Source organism: Hydra viridissima, unplaced genomic scaffold (genome assembly GCF_058129835.1).
Source record: "Hydra viridissima isolate aposymbiotic clone 2 unplaced genomic scaffold, HvirCarnegie_v1 scaffold_6, whole genome shotgun sequence".
NCBI classification, from domain to species: domain Eukaryota; kingdom Metazoa; phylum Cnidaria; class Hydrozoa; order Anthoathecata; family Hydridae; genus Hydra; species Hydra viridissima.
The window spans coordinates 4,535,419-4,553,453 of record NW_028324305.1 but is presented as its reverse complement, the minus strand read 5'-3'; the positions used below and the strand labels follow the sequence as shown (position 1 = coordinate 4,553,453).

The 18,035-nt window shown below is 30.8% G+C and overlaps 1 protein-coding gene and 1 long non-coding RNA gene across 3 annotated transcripts in view; both read right to left on the bottom strand.

Moving 5' to 3' along the window:
* Positions 1–18,035, bottom strand: part of LOC149886733 (intraflagellar transport protein 54-like) — a 280,492-nt gene that overhangs the window by 253,306 nt on the left and 9,151 nt on the right. The gene's annotated exons all lie outside the window — the stretch shown is intronic.
* LOC149886735 (uncharacterized) lies at positions 4,806–7,550 on the bottom strand. 2 transcript variants are annotated; one of them, XR_016453701.1, is made up of 3 exons: positions 7,374–7,550; positions 7,178–7,261; positions 4,806–4,862 (listed from the first exon to the last, which is right to left on the bottom strand). It is a non-coding gene; the product is annotated as an uncharacterized LOC149886735 (long non-coding RNA). The 2 variants fall into 2 exon arrangements; XR_016453702.1 differs by lacking the exon at positions 4,806–4,862 and adding an exon at positions 5,325–5,531.

The following is an 18,035-nucleotide window of genomic DNA, read 5'->3' as shown; positions in this document are numbered from 1 at the left end:
TTAAGCTAAATGCTGAAATCAAGTTGATAGGATATAAACACAGTATCATGATTAAACAGCTAAAAAAGTTTCTACACTTTTTGATCTCACTCTGTGGTTATAACGCTACACAGTCAAATACAAAAAATCAATTAGTCATGACTCACTGGAAGTAGTAGTCTAAGATTTATACCTTCAATAAATTTAAAACCAACTTCTGAGCTAGCTAATGCAGTTAATAAATTTATAGTTTATACATTCAAAGCATTTACTGCAAATATCTATATCGTTAAAAATGGTTCATTCAGCCATGATGATGGTCGATAGAATAAACTTGTTACGTTAAGTCCAGATGGTGATTTGATCGTTTTAGGAACTGCTGAATATTCAATAACATTTGGAAGAGACGCTGGATCTAATAACGCAATAGCATATCAGTTTAAAACAAATGCTTGTGCTTTAAATCAGTTGATTTTTCTCTCACTTAATTGGGATGTACAAAATGGATAATCAATTAGCTCTGCATGGTGTAATGGAAGACGATTTGTTCAAACTTTTCCAAGTTCATCCATTAAATGTACACATTTAACATTTGGTGATACTTTGCTTACCATACTCGTTTATGCTTGCTGCACCACGTCACAAACTTTTATCTAAACTTATCCTGGTTGCATACGCTTGCGCCTTTGCATTCTTTACAATGAATACGCGGCCTCAGTAAATCCCTTGTATGTAAATCCCTTAATACTCTTAACCTTGTTAAAATACGCCCAAGTTTTGCACTCCTTCCAAGTTTATATTTGTTTGTCTCTGTATCAGCTTCCCTATTTTTCAATTCCCTTTTTTTAATCTTATTCTTCCGATAACTTTTTACACATATCTCTCTTTCCATTTCTATTTACAAGAAAAATGATTCACATGATTTTTATTTACAAAAAGAAAAGCAGCAAAAAATTAAAGAAATTCATATAGATTAGTTTGAATTAAATAGAAAAATCATCTTTAAAAATCGTTTAGTCTAATAAAGTAAAGTTTTTACATAAACGGTCATGAAATTTAATATCGTTTAATCACGTCACCGATAATACCATTAAGTCACGAAACCGATTTCCAGCTCTTTATTCAGCAATTAAACCGAAAACCCACTAACATCATTGAAAATACAGCAAATATTTCAGCGTTCATGAAAATTGCAAACTATAATCGAATTTATCAATTCCATCTGAACAAATTTGGAAAAACCTATTTGAACTTAACAAAATTTATTTGAACCATTTTGAAAAGCAAAAAATTCATAATCAGCATTTTTAAGTATGATATGGTTTTGAAGTTATTTTAACGATAAGCATCTCATACTAAAATTACGTCAGAAAACAAATGGAGATTCAACAAAGTATTTCATAACTTTTGCAAAAATTAGAATATTTTTGAAAATAACTTCTCAAATCTTAACTTTAAAGTTTCTCAGTACCAACCATATAAATACCTATTTAAACCATCATCCTTAAATAACACGACTGCCCCATCCCTCAATTTGAACGGTTCGATTTGTTTAAGAGGTACTAGATAGTTTTTGGTTGTGCAAGCTATTGTACAATACAAACAATTTTTGGGATAGTAAACTATCATGCATGACATGATTTAGCAATTAAACAGCTGAAGATGGTAAATAAAGCAAGTTCATAGTGCTCTTTTTACCTAAAGTGAGGGCAATTCTTTTCCTGGCTTTATAAATGATTTGAATAATGGCGAAACTCATTTTTTATCACTTTATTTCATCTGCTGGATAAATTATATATTTGAAAATCCGAAGGAATCTTGTCTTTTTTTTTTTAATTGGCACCTTAGAGAATTGCATCAGTTTATGTTTTTGTAAATACTGACTATATCATCCACACTTTACACGATACGTTGACAAAATAAAGCAGTTATTAAAAATTTTCACTGAGATAATCGAGAGTGAAATTGCGATAAAAAGATTCCCGATAATCCCTGATAAAAAAAACGCCAGAAGTAAATTTAAGTTGTTACTAATTAGTGTAGAATGAGATTTTTACTCACAACTTCATTTTTTTCCTACGCAGTAAAATTTTCATGATAAATTTTTAAGAATTTTACTCCCTAATATTTGCAATTGACAAATATCGAAAAAACACAAATATTTAATAAATATACAACTTTTTGAAGACTCCTTCATTCTGGAACATTGGTGCTTGTGTCGTTTACTATTTGATTACAAAAGAAATATATTTTGCTTTCCCAGAGACACTTATGAATTCACTGTTTTTAAGAACTTGTTATCATCGAATTACCTTCTGACTGAGAATAAAATTATTTACAATATCAACCCCCTTTTTTTACATTATTTACAGCCCCAGTGGGGTTTGACGTCCTAGGATGTCTAAAGACGAACAAATTTGGTCCGGGCTTCCGCGACCAAATTAGGCGTCAATGGAGATCCAAATTAATCGAATTTCGTCTTGATTTCTAATTCGGTTGTCTATTAATGTCCAAATAAAGTTTTTGGACATTTTTTTAAAACTATTTTATTGAACACTATTGTTTTTTTTTGTTATTGAGTTAAAGATCGCGCTAAGCTAATGATAAATATGAACTGGATATCTAAGAAGAACTTTTTCTAGTTAACTAATTAACTAGATATATACTAATATACTAGATTGAAATATACTAGATAAAATTTGCTAGATTAAAATATACAAGATATTTTTATCTAGTTATTATAATGATATTAAAATAAAAGTAATATTTTAATCTTGTTGATTAAAAAATCTGTAGATTATCTATGTTATAAAGAGAGCTTCCATGTTTTTTTCATCTTTTAAAATTGTGGAGTACAAGTTTCAAAAAATTTAATGTAAAGCGTATGTGCTTTTGATGTATTAAATAGTTGCATTAAGTCCTTTTTATATTCTCAGGCGATTTAGTACTGTAGTTATAACTGAAAATGGTCTACCAATCAAGACAGTAATTCCTTCTCATTGGGTTAATTCAGCCAAATGTATTGTTTATTTCCCATCCAAAAGTTACAAAACTCTTAGAATATATTTCTGACTAGGCTGTTCCTGAGCCAGGATGGAAAAAATTTGAGTTTATTGAATTATTTTTGGAAGCTGGGACACTAGAGGCATGCTCCAATTTTAGATGCTTCAATTTCAAACAAAAGATGGAGTCAGAATATCAAGGTTAATTTTTTTAATTTATTTTTTATATAATCATTTTTCATGATAAAAAAATTATACTGTATAAATGATTTTTTTGTATTAGGAAAGTCAAAAAAAGTTTATGTACCTAGTCAAGAGCTAGACTTCGTTTGAACTTATGAGCAGTGGATTTTTTTATTGGCTGAGTGATAAATATTCAAATACAGATGATGAAGAAGATTTATTTAAAAATACTCCTGATAAACTATTTGCTTTCTTAGTATTTATTTCAACTTTATTATTTTTTAGAATTAGAAAAATTGAAAGCACCACAAACTACCAGTGTGTTGCTTGATTTTCCCCCTGTTTTGGTTAAAAAAAATGTTCGCATTGAATTTTCAACTTTAGATCATTTTAAAAATAATAAATTAAAAAGGAAACATTCAAATATAAATAGAGGAATTTCTTATAAATTTAGATATAGGTATGGTGGAGTTTCTTATATAGAAATGACATATAAGCGTAAGAACTTCTGCATTTACTGGTATGTATTCATCAATACTATATTACAGATACTTTATGAAAACTGCTTCTAACTCAATTTTTTGTACTATATTATGAAGCGGTTATTTTATGGGAATTTAATTATTGGATCTATATAAAGGCGGTAATAATATGTCGTAGCCCCAGTGGGCATTTAGACATCTAACGCCGTCCAGTAGAGGTCCAAATTGGACCTAGGACATTTATTTAGGACGTCCAATGGACGTCCAGTAGACGTCTGAATGAAACACCTTTCGACCGTCCATATTAGACGTCCACAGACGTCCTTTTTAGACACTATTAGGACGAATTACGACTTCTGGTGGACGTCCAAGTTAAACGTATGGTCGTTGTATTCAGGCACTAATTACACTAAAATCTGGGATCAATTACTTTTTTGAAATTAAAAATATATTTACTAGCTTAAATAGAGATTAGATCATATAAATGCCATAACAAAAAAAAAAAAAAAAAAAAAAAAAAAACGGACGAAAAAAAAAAATTTTAAATAATTTAATTTCTTCTTTTTGCAATCTATGAATTGCTCGTTTTGCAAGTCGCCAACAAGTGTCTCGATATTCCCTACATCAAAACCATCTTTTCCTGAAATAAGCGCTTCTAAAACAAGCAAAATATCGAACTATTTTTTATTTAAATATTTGTATTTGATTAAATGCATACTTAAATTTTATTATAACTTTTTTATTCTTCATAGTAACACTCAGTAGAAACCTCACAACATAATTTGGTATTTAAACTAGCTTAACTTTTAAACGTAAATTGTATAACGTTGTGACTACAAATTTCCGTTTTCTCTTTTTTCCATCTTTACTAAAACAACTTTGCAAAGGTTGTGTCATTATGCTGTCAAACACTTTTTTAACTCCTCCACATGACGTTGAATAAACAATTTAGTTATAAAAATATCTGGGGAAAACAAATCTATAGAAAATAGACAATAGCAGTCTACATCAGAGTAGGGATTCTTTAAATCAAAGTGACATAAACTTTGTTCTTAGTTTTGAGCTGCGTTTATAGCGGTAACATTTGAAATTTTATTGATTAAAGTTACTTTTCAAATAAGTTTTCTACATTAAAAAAAAATAACACTGACAAAACTACCTTCAGAAACCAAGCTGCTTTACTGGAATTTAATCATTTTTCCTACATATGAAATCTCTATAACATATAAAGTGTTCTGTAAAAAAGTGATCAGTCTAATCTGTCTTACCTGGAGAAAATAAAATCCACTACATCCTGCCTCATTATTTTCAAGAAGTTCAAGATAATCAAAGATTTTCTTTTGATTTCACTTAATTTGATCAAACTGAAAAGTCAGTTCCATAAAAAAAGCAAATTGGAATTCTGAAAATAAAAGCTGAGATTTTAAGAAAACATTTTTATACATTTATTCGTCAAAAATGACTAAACATATAACTTTTTAATCACATTTAATTAGCTTTTTTTTATTTAACAAATTCTTAATTCTAAAACTAAGATTATATTGCATTTAATGTTTTACAGGAAAATGCGGTAAATTGGGACAAAAATGTTTGTGTATGTATATTTTGACTTTTCTCTAGTGTTTTGTACCATGAAGAATGATATTATTACTGATCGCATTTTCCAAGCTTACGGTCAGATTGACCAACTAATCAAGAGAATCCAGTTTAACACTTTGTTGCTAAAGGTCATCGGGCTGGGCAAGAATTTACCAAGGTTTGGCTGAAGAGGTTGAATCTTCGCTGGACCAAATCTGGTAGGAAGAGGAAGAAGTTTTTACGGACAATTGGTTCTGATTTTTGGAAGAGCTGGTGATAGAGGAGAAGATGGAAATTAATGAAGGAGCTAAGTCAAATATAATAGTTATAATTTTTTTTGAAGTGACTCATACACACATACACACAGATATATATATATATATATATATATATATATATATATATATATATATATATATATATATATATATATATATAATTATAATTAAAAACGATAAAGAAAAACTTTTATTATGGAACTTTAAGTGTCATGCCTAACGGCAATCATCAGCCATATATTACAAAATTAAACGTTAAAATTACATTTATAATTACGGTGGCGTGAGTTCTAATGACTCCATGGAAACAAAATCTTAAAAGTATAATGTGGCGTAAACGTAAAGTGAACCAGGATCAATCTTCGGTATCAAATGAGGAAATAAGGAACTTGCTCTTGTGCCTGCACTTCGAGACCATTTCACTCCTTGTATTAAGTAGGTTATCTCCTTTGTACATCAAAATTTGAAACTTCTCGTTCAAACAAAGGTTACAAACTCTTGATGCTGGGTTGTATGGTTTGCATTTTTTAATAATTTTCCATCTGATAAAAGGTGTGAAGTTTTTTTCTTTTAATTTCCATACCTCCTTTGATAGCTCTGTATCGTTCTTGTACCTAACTGCATTAAAGGATTTTAAGTGGTTAGCATACCGAGCTTTGAAAGATGTTTCGCTAAGTCCTATATACACTTTTTCTTTTTATTCCGGATTGTTCGAATATACGGTGGCCTGATAAACGATGTTGTTGGAAAGGCAACGGTTGTTCATTGGACATTTCGATTTGTCAGTGCAGTTGCATTTCATTTCACTAGTTTTTGCCTCATCTTGCAAAATGTTTTTGTTGTGAGAGTTAATAATGGATTTTATATTTGGCATGCAAGAATAACTAATTTTGATTGTGTTTCTATTAAATATTTTACGAAGCCTGTGGTTAACTGGGAAGTGGAGGTCGAAGAGGTTCAAAAAACATTTACCTATTTTTGTAACAACATTTGCACTGAAAGGAGGATTATACCAAATTATCTTCCGTTTATGGTTGCCGTTTGTTGATTTTATACTTGGATGGTACGCAAGTTCGCAATTGTAACCCGATTTTTTCAAGGCTTCTTGATAAGGAGGAATACTTTCTTTAAAAATAGCTTCACTTGACGATGCTGCTGATAATCTTAATTCAATAGTTTAAGGAATACTTTTTATTACACTCGGTGGATGATTAGAACTAGTATTTATATAATTCAGTATATCATCTGGTTTGTGATATGCGATATTTCCTCATTTGATACCGAAGATTGATCCTGGTTCACTTTACGTTTACGCCACATTATACTTTTAAGATTTTGTTTCCATGGAGTCATTAGAACTCACGCCACCGTAATTATAAATGTAATTTTAACGTTTAATTTTGTAATATATGGCTGATGATTGCCGTTTGGCATGAAACTTAAAGTTCCATAATAAAAGTTTTTCTTTATCGTTTTTAATTATAATTATAAATCGCTCTGTTTTGAAATTTATATATAATCAAAATAAATTTCCTAAACATCGAACGCTTTTCAACGAACAAAAGCTTTGAATTATTTTAATACAAAATTACATCAAATGATATATATATATATATATATTCTGCATAATTTTTATTATTCAGTTTAGTATAATAGTCTACAAAAATATTTATACTTTGCTTGTGAATCTTCAACCACTTCTGCTTTTTTAACTTTTGGTGGTGCAGGTCTAGCACTACTTGGCCTAGCTAATTTTTGACTAAAATATAATATTAGGAAAATCAACAAATCAAATGAAAATCTTAAAATAAAAGTAAAACAAAATCAGTTATCAACTAAAGCAATAAATGAAAACACGTCTTATAATATACGTTGCTTGCTTTTGTGGATTATCATTTTTTTCTGTTTGCAATTCTATAAGTAAAATAAGATTAACTATATTTATGAAATATAAATGACATTTTTTAATAGAAAATCAGAAGTATTGTTTACCCAAAGTATTTTCCATTGTTAGCTAAAAGCTTTTCCCATATTTCAGCTAACAAATAAATTTCCATAATAAAAGTTCCAAGTTCCATAATAAAAGTTTTTCTTTATCGTTTTTAATTATAATTATAAATCGCTCTGTTTTGAAAATTATATATAATCAAAATAAATTTCCTAAACATCGAGCACTTTTCAACGAACAAGAGCTTTGTATTATTTCAATACAACACTACATCAAACGATATATATATACATATATATATATATATATATATATATATATATATATATATATATATATATATATATATATATATATATATATATATATATATATATATATGTATATATGTGTATATATATATATGTATATATATATATATTTGTGATTCAGGTTGCGCTAGGGTTTGAATGTGCTGATGTTTAAAAGCCAGGATGATCTGGTAACTATAATAATAGCAATAATGTCAGGAGGTTTTTTGGGGGTACCAAAATTCAGCAAAGATTCTAGGTGTTGATGAAAAGCAAATGAAGATGTTTTACATTACCCTCTGTATTCTCTCCTCCAATGAGGAAGTAAACCCTTACAAGCTGCACTATACTATAACTTAGAGACTGCACGGCTGTAAATTAGCCTGTACAACTGTTATTATATGCCCCAATCTGTACACAAAATGTTGGCACATGTTGTAAGCATGAAGGTCATTCCAGTTTAATCTCTGTCAGAGGAGCCACTGGAGTCCTCTCACAAACTGTTTAAGCATAACAGAGAGCATCACACCATGAAGTTCTCCAGGCCCCACACAAACTATGACCTCATGATGAGGATACTTTGCAAATCCAATCCCAAGGTCTCCAGAATGAGGAGGAGTCTTTGTGGACTAGTTTATGTATATCATTAGCTAGATTCTTATTTATATAATTATCTGTATTTTTTTTATGCTCATAAAGTTCAATGCTATTATACATTTTATGTTTATATTCACAATATTAACATAAAATGTACAATCAAAGAAATTAATGTTAATAAAATGTATAAAAATAAAGAATACACCGTCTTGACAACCCCTAACAACCTGAGTCTTGTCCACTCCTAGAGACAAAATTAGCCCAAATTTCGATTCCCCGACTTCATTTACCTATAATTAAACATGAAAAATGTCCCTTTTTTTATTATAAAAGTGTCAAGACATCCCATGACCCCCCTGAAATAACCACTTGTGCGGTAATGACCACTCCTAAAGACCAAGTTTGCGCAGATTTAAATTCCTCAATCTCAATTACCAATTCTTAGACAAATAACATGTCCAATCTAATTGAAAAACCATCGCAACATAATATGAACACTTTAGACCACCCCTAAATTGACTACCTGTGTGGTTTCGACCATTTCAAACTTAAAAACGAGCCCAGAAATGAATTCCTCGGCCCCAAAAATTCCTACAAACATGTATTATATGTTTATATTCAAGCTATAAATAGTTTTGCCATTTCTGGACAATTCCGGCCCACTATGCAATGCGAGAAAAGAGGGATATAAATACTAATGCAAGAAAGGAAGAGGTCCTGGAGGACTTTTTTTATTTATAATTTTGACGGAGGATTAAACTGAGGGTTTTAATAAAAGCTGAGGTACGCTATTAAAACAGGACACCATTATGCTAGCACATACATAAATAAAATTAAAGTTTATTGCCATGGTCTACTATAGCGACAGGCCGAGTAAACGTACGGGTTTAAAGAAAACTGTAGGCGAGTTTTTCTTTTAATGATTTGTAATATGGCACGATCAAGGAAAAAGATTTGATATGCAATGAATTTCAATTATATTGTATGTGTATTAAATTTACTTTCTTTTTAGATCTAAATAATTAGATTCATAAAGTATAGTTTTTGTTGTTGTGTCTCAGGATGCAGAGGTAACTACAATGTTTACAAAGTCTGTGAAAGTTTTTTGCCTTCCAAATAAAAAAAAAATCTGGATGAACGAAAAAGATGGATAAATGCTATACCTCGAGATAACATTCCAGTTGGCCCTAATACTTTTATTTGTCTAGATCATTGGCCTAAAAACTATGAAAAAATTTTAGTTTAAGGAAAGTTAAGACCAAAATATCCACCACCTGTATTTTCTTCTTTAAACTCAAGTCAAATTCCAACTCCACAAGCACCACCAAGACCAACAACTAAATCATTACCATCTTTTAGAAGTATTGTGCCTGATGAAATTGAGAATTTTGTAAAAGCTGACAATCTTTCATCCTTTGATGAATTGTGTAAAATAATTTTCTTTTTCAATATCAAATATCTATGAAAACTGTTTACATCTTCAATCTGCTGATACTTTAGACAACTTGGGTGTTCCAAAGTTTATTTTAAAGATAAAAAATGATTTATCCTTTGATAGCTACTCTTTCTTACAATCATATAAATACTATTGACTGTATTAGTTATCTTCATGTTGCAATACACTATCTGAATTATTTACCAATTGATCACAAAATAAGTATTATCATTTAGCAGATGTTAAGTATGAACTCCTTAGTGTTTATTGGTGAAAAAAAATATTCTCCTGATATGGTTGTCAGAGCATTTGAGTATTTTTCATTGTCAAGAACACTTTATTCTCGACTACGTGATGACTATGAACTACCAAATATATTACTGATGACAAAATTGACATTAAGAGTTAGAAATGTTGGAGATGATGATTTTTTAAAGTTGTATTTTGACTAATGTTCTATTACTCAAAGACTAACATAAATTTCATCATTCTACTAATTGATGAAATTTATGTTAAACCACAGTTAACATATCAAGGAGGTACCAATTTTGGTAAATCTGTTAACTCCCCAAATGAATCGGCAAAAATAGTTTTGGGTTTAATGATTTATTCTTTGTTTGGTGGAAAACAGTTTTTGTATAAAGCATTACCAGTAACAGGTTTAGATGCTAAATTTCAGCATGATCAAACAATGCAAAAGATTTAAACAATAAAAAATTTTGGTGGTTCTGTTGTTGCTATTCTTTGCGACAATAATAAAGTAAATAAAAAGTTTTTTGGAACGTTTAATCTCCGTAATACTTGGTGTACTAATGATAATATTTTTCTTCTTTATAATTTTGTTCATTTAATAAAATCTATTCGTAATAATTGGCTCACAGAAAAATGCCAAAAGCTATGTTTTACTAATGAAGGTGTTTCAAGAACTGCAAAATGGTCAGATCTTAAAAAAACTTTTTCAATTTGAAAAAGATGTTATTGTAAAACTGTCTAAACTAAATGAAAATGCAATTTTTCCTAAACCAATTGAACGCCGAAATGTGTCAACTTGTCACACGTGTCCAAAATTTGTAGAAACTACTTTGAAGCCCTCCAGAAAAACCCTTTGTAGGGATGATTTTGGTATTATTCCTGATCACAAAAATGTAAAATTTGAAATCATCTGCAACCGTCCGTGGAAGAAAATTTGATTTGAAGAATTTCTCTGTTTTAAGATAATTTAAAACAATCGTTTAATATCTCATTTGCATTTTTGCAGCATTTTAGGATAAAATAGCAATCAAATACTTAAATAAATAATCAAATAACATTTTTTTTGCAATAATTTTAGCTTTCCTGGAATTTAAAATATTTAAAAGTCAACAAAATTTTTTTCGGGAAATAGCAAATTCTCTGATACTTTACCTTTAGAATTAGACCTTTATTGAGCAAAATTTTGTTAAAAGTCTCAGAAAAATGCCAAACTCAAAAAAAACTCATGAAGACTGTAGAAAAACAGTTTGTATCTTTTGCTTGAGAAAATGTACAAGAGAGTTGAACAATCAATTGATCAATACAATTGAAACTGTGCTCCAAATGAAACTTGACATATCAGACTCTAGAGTTCCAAAAGGGATTTGTGACACATGCAGGATTGCTCTTGGAAAGAAGAAAAATGGTGAGAATGTTTCACTTCCTCTTATGTTTCAATTTGAAACTATAGAAGTCAGACCTTCAACTCGGGAACAGGACTGTGACTGCCTGATTTGAAGTCTTATGAAAAACACCCACTGGAGACTTCCTCTGAACATTCACAGTCTTCTTCAAACCAAAAAAGATGTTCAGCGTGCTTGTCAATTTTTGGAAATAGAATATCACATAACTGCTCTGACTTCTCATTTCGTAAAAACATGAGAAAACTAGCAATGAGGGATTCTCTTGTCAGTGAGCAAATTGCAGCTTCAGTTGTTACTGTCAAAGAAGCATCTCCACATGGAACTGTCAAACTTGCGCAAAGCAGAGGTGGCCGCCCTTTGTGTCTCACAAAAGGTACATAAATTTATGCTAAAATTACTATTGTGTTATGTACAAGCTTTAAGACTAAGCATTCTTATCCTTAGTTTACTATTTTAAGAAATCACAGACACGTTATCAAAAAGCCCCTTGTAAAAAGAGATATGTTTGTTAGTTATCTCTTATAATAAAATAAAAGATTAGTTAGTGTTTAATGTACCCTTAAATTTGAGATATTTGCAATTTTTGAATAAGTACAAAATTTATTTTGTTGCATGATAAAGTACACCAAACTTAACTTACAGCTGAATTTAGTTGAATCAAACATATCAAATAATTATCCAGGTTTAGTGTAGTGTCAAATCAGTAAATGCATATTTTCTTACACATTTAGACTAGCACCTAGCCAAAGATCAAAATTTGTTAATTAGATAGTCAAATGCTTTTTACTACTTATGTTTGTTTATCCATCATAATATCATTATACTTTAAGTGTCTATTTTACTTGTAGCAAACAAATACAACTATATATAAATGTTTTCAACTTTATTTTAGGACCATCAAGTGCCAAAAAACTGTTTGGAGACACCCCACTACTGAAAGCAGAAGATCTGGTGAATGTCCAAGTCAACACTGGTTTGTCCAATTCCTCAATGAATAAATTGGTGTCTACCATAAACCAAGTCACCAAAAGTCACGTTGTGGAACCCAACTTTAAAACAAAGTTTATTGAGATTGGAAAGAAACTGTCTGCTCATTTCACTCAAACTGACATTGAAGTCTGCAATGACAAATCACAGAGAAGGAAGCAATTGGTTGTACACTACAAAAATCTAGGAGAATTTCTGAATGATGTCCTGCTTCAAAGACAAGTCTATACACAGCACATTGTGAAGCTTGGTCTAGATGGTGGTGGTTACTTTTTTAAGGTCAGTCTGGGCATTCAAGAGATGGAGCAAGTGTTAGAGTCTAGGTCTCCACCTTGCAAGAAAACCTTGACATCACAAGTAGCTAAAGAAAGTGGAGTGAAGCGTCAACTTCTTGTTGCTGTAGCAGAAGTTTCAGAAAACTACAAAAATGTAAGAAAAATTTTGAATCTTATTCATCCTGAGGGTGCCCATTTCCTCATCTCATGTGATTTGAAGTTAGCCAATATTATCTGTCGTTTGCAGTCCCATTCAAGCTCTCACCCATGCACTTGGTGTGAATTGACTCAAAGGATTTGTCTGCATGTGGAAGTCCTCGAGCATTTGGCTCATTGAGAAAATGCTTCAAAGCATTCCAGGACAATGGTCAGGACTACAAAAGAGCGAAAGATTTTAAGAATGTTGTCCATGAGCCTCTTTTAAGCTTGCCTGATAATGTCCTGATCTTGGACTTCATTCCACCATTGGAACTCCATCTCTTACTTGAAGTAGTCAACCATCTGTTCAGAGAATTGAAGGAAGAGTGGTTGAAAGCTGATGAGTGGCCCTAGGCTCTTCACATCAAGCCTCAGCCTTTCCATGGTGGTCAGTTTGCAGGAAATGAGTGTAGAAAACTCCTCAAAAATGTAGATATCCTTCAAAGGCTTGCAGAAGAAGACTGTGCGTTCAACATTTTTGGCATTGTTGATGCACTGAGAAAATTTGATGCAGTGGTGTCTGCCTGGTTTGGAATGACCCTGGAACCTGACTATTATGAAAAACTATCATCATTCCAAACCTCCTATCTGGCTCTTGACAGAGTAAGTGTTACTCCAAAAGTCCATGCAGTGTTTTACCACATCAAACACTTCATAGAAAGACTCCCTTGGAATCAAGACTCCCTAGGAAAATATAGTGAGCAGGCCACTGAAGCTCTTCACCACAGCTTCAACTCTCATTGGAGCAGATACAAGAGGCCAGTAGACCATCCAGATTATGGAAAGTGGCTGCAAACTTGTCTCGTGGACTACAACAGCAAGAATATCTAAATTGGGAGTAAAAACTATTTTTTTATTCTGCCAGTAAACTAAGATTTTTTTTTTTTTTAGGAATGAGTAATTTAAAACTTTCTACCTTCTTAGAACACACAGAATACTTCTTTTTATTCCTATCAATATTATGGACATGATTGTGGTTTCATGTGTGGTTAAGAATGCTTTGCAATGTAGAATTTAAAAACTAATATTTACTAAAGAATACATCACTTTATGAAAATGTCACAAAGTTTTTTAGCACTTTATCTTATGTTTTAATCTAGTTATGTACACATATGATAATATTTATGTTTAAATATAAACTTTCAAATTTGAATGCTCTAGAAAATCAAAATAAACAGAATGCTCTCATTTTCTCTCTATTATGTAGGATGTAATTTTCAAATCAAATTTTCTTCCAAGGACGGTTACAGATGATTTCAAATTTTACATTTTTGTGATCAGGAATATTACAAAAATCATCCCTCAAAAGGGTTTTTCTGGAGGGCTTCAAAGTAGTTTCTACCAATTTTGGACACGTGTGTTGTTTAAGAGTATTTTGTGATGAGATTGTAGCTGCTTTAAAAACTCTTTCATCTATAAAAAATATTGATGACACTACAGTTTTTTTTATCTATAATTATCAAATTTTTTAAAATTGTTAATGTTAAAGGACGTGATGAAAACATTTGTAATAGAGATGAAAATCGTGCTGTTTTTTCATCAAACAATGATGAACAATTGAATTTTTTCTTTTAAAGAATGGTGCCTGAAATACAAGGTCAAATGGTAAAAAATTTAACCAAAGATAATTCTCGTGCTTTTTCTCATACATGTCGTGGAATGGTTGAACTAGTGAAACATTTACTAATTACAAGTCATAAGTATGTTTGTCTTGGGCATTTTACTGGTGACCCTATTGAGAAAGCATTTGGAAAGCTTTGACAAGGATCAGGTGGTACCTATTTTATAAATGTTCAGCAAATATTGCAAAAAGTTGACATAAAAAAAAAAAACTCTGCTTAAATATTAGTATCATAGCTAATGATTTAGTAGTTTCATCAAGTCATTTGTGTGACAAAAGTAATTATGTAATGCAAGATGATACTTTCTTGAATGTTTTTCATTACACTTGTCTGCATCAAAAATGTTCCTAGGGTTTTCTTAGGTAATTCTCAATGAAACTTGCCTTCTAAATCCGAATCTAGGATTCAAATTTGTCAATCAGGTCTAGTTTTTAAGACACAGACTTAGGGCAGTATACCACATATAACAGCTGAGTGTCCATTTTATTACGATTCCCAGGTGACAGTTGTGCACTAATATATCTATAAACAGCATCTAAACTATATTTATAAAGTTTTGTTAATCATTGTCAATTTTTTTACAGGCTAATATATAAGATAAATAAAATTTATTTCATAAAAGTGAAGAGAAAATGTAAAAACAGTCCCAAGAGATTCTGCTATGTGTGTGGGAAGGTAACTTTTAGTGATCAGCAATGCACCATAACTACGTTAGTAAAGTCCCTTTACAGTGCATATTTCGGAATAAGGCTTGGGAATCAACTGTATGTCATTTGGTGTACCGATGGTATGGAGAGAAGGGAAGGACCATACATGACTTTGCCAAGACCACTCACTCAAAGTCAATTAAATGACTTGACAAGAGATCTTGGTCTTTCTAAAGAGAATGCACAACTTCTTGGTTCCCGTCTTAGTGAGAGCAATCTCCTCTCCAAAGAAACTGCCTTGAATTGGTATAGAAACAGAGAAGAAAAGTTTCAAAGGTTCTTTGAAGTTGATTTTTCTAGCTCGTTGGCTTATTGCAATGATGTAAAAGGCTTAATAGAGGCACTTGACGCTTCTTACCAACCAAGAGAATGGAGGCTCTTTATTGATTCCTTTAGCAGAAGCCTAAAGGCAGTACTCCTACACATTGGCAAAAAAATGGCATCTGTACCTATTGGACATTCAGTTCAGTTGACAGAAAGCTACATGAACATGAAAATATTGATTGATGCAATCAAATACTCCAACCACAATTGGCTAATATGTGGTGACCTTAACGTAAAGTACTTATTAGTTTTCTTGTCAACATAAAGCTTTCCTTTGAAAATACTTTAACATCTGTGGGTAATTTTTTAGAAAGAAATTGAAATATATTTTAACTTACTAAGATTTGATTTTTTATGAATAAATCTTTTCTTTTCATGTTGTGTGCTTTCTACTTTGGATGCAAGGGGGGTACACAAAATACCCTTGCTTCTTATGCCTATGGGATAGTTATTTCAATAACCTGACCTAATTGAGCAAAATGAATGTGATATTCGGGCTTAGGAGGCCAATTTCATTAGAAATTACCTTAGAAACCCCCAGGATCAGAAAATTTTTTTTTAAACGCAGCCCTGTGTTATCTTCCTGCTATTAAAAGCGGTTTATTTAAAGAAATTAAAATATCTTTCGTTTATATTGCTGGCTATGTCAGTAGAGAAGGTCCTCCAGTTGAAGATACATCATTTTGTTTTGACCAATTTGGAGAATATATCAGAGAGATTAATCATAGTGGGTTAACTTTGCCTGGTGATAACATCTGCTGTTGAATATTTTATTTGTACATTTTATTTCACCATTTTTACAAATGTGTCTGTCGTGTTAGCTTATCTAACAGGTTTTTGATGGTATCTGACTTTTATGGATTTACCAATGTTTCAAAAAAACATTGTAGAATCCTTGCCAATATGTTTTTTAGCAATTATTAGCATCTTTACTCCCTGCGATCTTCAACGGAACCCAAAGTGAAAATATTGAAACTATTTTCTCAGGAAAAAAAAATTCTATAGAACTTCTATAAAGTTTTATATATATCATGTTTAACCCAGAACTTCTATAAAGTTTTATATATATCACGTTTAACCCAGGACAAAAAATTCTATAGAACTTCTATAAACTTTTGAAATATATGGCCTATAGAAATTCTATAGAAATTTTATAGGATTTCTATAGAATGTCTATTAATTTCTATAAAACTTGCTGTAAAACTTTTTTTTTTATGTTAATATATGTAAAAAAAAAAGTTATATTGGAATTTCTATAGAAATTTGCAGAGATTTAATAGAAGTTCTATAGAATCTTAAATAAATTCTATAGGCCATATGTTTCTATGAGTCTTTACTAAGTTATAACGAAATGCGGCTGGTTTGCATTTAACAAACGATTTTTTTTATTTAGGAAGTTTTATTTGTTACAAAAATCTTTATTTATGATAAATTGATTACCGTCTTATGAATTAATTAATCTATTTATTAAATAACCCAAAAAACGATTATTTCCGTAAAAAAAACAAACTCGCCTACAGTTTTTTTAAAAGCCGTATGTTTACTCGACCTGTCACTAAAGTAGACTATGTTTATTGCCCTTCATTTTCATTCCTTCAGCAAGGACATTTCTGCAGTATGTTGATGTATATCGTATGGCTGGGCAGACCATTGGTTTACAGACTAACTGTACAACGAAAACGACTGTAATAACTTGGCTGACGTAATGAATCTATACGAAAGGACTTTAAGTGCTCTGAAAAATCACTGGAAACGAGAGTCATCCATACTACAGATCCCCAGAAGTAATTAATTTGCAGAGCGGTTCATATCAAAGTAATTGAGGAAATGTATTCGTCATGCAAAAATAAAAACAAATTGCACCTTATATTCCTTCTATGCTACAACAGCAAGAGTTAGGTCAACGGTCTGAGTCATTTCTGGATTGAAAATTTATTATATTACATGACTATGACATTCTAAATACAATTGAACACAGTAGTACTTAAGTCAAAACCAATTTTTTAGTGGCAGGATAAACTTTTTTCAAAAGATATGCAAATAATAGGTCATTTAATGCTTTTTAGGTAAAAGTTCATTAAACTACAGTACAAGAGCATGGGTTTGAAAAAAAGTCATAATCCTAATGTGCGTTTGTGTGTACGTACTAGAGCAATTGTTATTATAAGACATATAATAAAGCGTCTTGCAGAAAATTTAGAGATTCGTTGCATTAGTCTTATTTAAGAAGAGTGATTTTTAACCATATAATCATATACAATTAAATGCAATTTAACCATTTATTGCAAGCTGAAACAAACTATTTTTTCTATTTTAGGTGTTTTTTTAAACGTTGAGCATTTAGCAACCATTAACAAGTGGTAAAATTTTAGGCATTGTGTTATAAAGAGAGATTTGAAAAAATCATTTATAGTTTTCGTTGTAATTGAATAGTGGGAAAAAAATGTTCAAGATGTAAAAAGTAAATAGAGAAATTCATGTCAAATCATGGATTT